Genomic DNA, 2,500 nt, shown 5'->3' with positions numbered 1-2,500 from the left:
GGGGCGACCCCCCTTTAGCTTTTCTTATCAAAATTCAAAAACCGTTTTTTATGAAAAAGAATTTTCGTTCTCTATATTATATATTTTATATAAAAATATAAGAACGATATTTCTTCTTAATATTTGCCAATTTTCAAATAATTTATCATTCTTAATAACATTTTACTTTTTTTTCAAATGCATTTTTAATGTAATAATTTCATATATTACATAATTTTTCTCTTTGAATTGAAATTAATAACTTCATAATTCTATTTTTTAATCATAAATATATATGATTGAAAAAATTTTCTCCTCTTTTCCTTTGTTTAAAATTTAATTTTTCTTATAAATTTTTGTTTTTCTTATTTTTTTCTCTTCATCATCTGTTTAATTTCCTGTATTTATACAAGAAACAAACAGTTGAGGATAATTTCTATGTAATGCTAGTATAGAATATAAAATTTTGAATTCAAAAATTTATTTCTATTTAAACTAACTATAGAAAACCAGGAATAAAATACAATAACACCAATATGCCATAACATGTTAGTATAGAATATAGATTCTTCATATATGTATATATATTCGAAAATTTTTTCTATTTAAACTAACGTATGGAAAACCAGGAATAAAATCATAATATTACCAGTTTAATATGGCTCAAATTCGAGTTTCATATAGTTATGATTCGATTTATATGCTTCAATATCATTGGTTAGTTAACTTTTGATATTTTCATATTATATCACATGCCTTCACCGTGAGTGTTTTTTGCCATGCACACCTCACATTGTCAAAAATGTATGGGAAAAATTCATTTCAATACATTTCAGTTTGATTTGAAATGTCTTTATTATATATTTTAATGGCAATATGCCAAGGTTATATTCCATAAAATGTTAGTATAGAATATAGATTCTTCATATATGTATATATATTCGAGAATTTTTTTCTATTTAAACTAACGTATGGAAAACCAGGCATAAAATCACAATATTACCAGTTTAATATGGCTCAAATTCGAGTTTCATATAGTTATGATTCGATTTATATGCTTCAATATCATTGGTTAGTTAACTTTTGATATTTTCATATTATATCACATGCCTTCACCGTGAGTGTTTTTTGCCATGCACACCTCACATTGTCAAAAATGTATGGGAAAAATTCATTTCAATACATTTCAGTTTGATTTGAAATGTCTTTATTATATATTTTAGTGCCAATATGCCAAGGTTATATTCCATAACTCTCTATTTAAACTAACGTATGGAAAACCAGGCATAAAATCACAATATTACCAGTTTAATATGGCTTAAATTCGAGTTTCATATAGTTATGATTCGATTTATATGCTTCAATATCATTGGTTAGTTAACTTTTGATATTTTCATATTATTTCACATGCCTTCACCGTGAGTGTTTTTTGCCATGCACACCTCACATTGTCAAAAATGTATGGGAAAAATTCATTTCAATACATTTCAGTTTGATTTGAAATGTCTTTATTATATATTTTAGTGCCAATATGCCAAGGTTATATTCCATAACTCTCTATTTAAACTAACGTATGGAAAACCAGGCATAAAATCACAATATTACCAGTTTAATATGGCTTAAATTCGAGTTTCATATAGTTATGATTCGATTTATATGCTTCAATATCATTGGTTAGTTAACTTTTGATATTTTCATATTATTTCACATGCCTTCACCGTGAGTGTTTTTTGCCATGCACACCTCACATTGTCAAAAATGTATGGGAAAAATTCATTTCAATACATTTCAGTTTGATTTGAAATGTCTTTATTATATATTTTAATGGCAATATGCCAAGGTTATATTCCATAAAATGTTAGTATAGAATATAGATTCTTCATATATGTATATATATTCGAGAATTTTTTTCTATTTAAACTAACGTATGGAAAACCAGGCATAAAATCACAATATTACCAGTTTAATATGGCTCAAATTCGAGTTTCATATAGTTATGATTCGATTTATATGCTTCAATATCATTGGTTAGTTAACTTTTGATATTTTCATATTATATCACATGCCTTCACCGTGAGTGTTTTTTGCCATGCACACCTCACATTGTCAAAAATGTATGGGAAAAATTCATTTCAATACATTTCAGTTTGATTTGAAATGTCTTTATTATATATTTTAGTGCCAATATGCCAAGGTTATATTCCATAACTCTCTATTTAAACTAACGTATGGAAAACCAGGCATAAAATCACAATATTACCAGTTTAATATGGCTTAAATTCGAGTTTCATATAGTTATGATTCGATTTATATGCTTCAATATCATTGGTTAGTTAACTTTTGATATTTTCATATTATTTCACATGCCTTCACCGTGAGTGTTTTTTGCCATGCACACCTCACATTGTCAAAAATGTATGGGAAAAATTCATTTCAATACATTTCAGTTTGATTTGAAATGTCTTTATTATATATTTTAGTGCCAATATGCCAAGGTTATATTCCATAACTCTCTATTTAA

The sequence above is a fragment of the Anastrepha obliqua genome, unplaced genomic scaffold (assembly GCF_027943255.1).
Source record: "Anastrepha obliqua isolate idAnaObli1 unplaced genomic scaffold, idAnaObli1_1.0 ptg000139l, whole genome shotgun sequence".
Taxonomy (NCBI): Eukaryota; Metazoa; Arthropoda; class Insecta; order Diptera; family Tephritidae; genus Anastrepha; species Anastrepha obliqua.
This window is presented reverse-complemented; position numbering follows the sequence as displayed.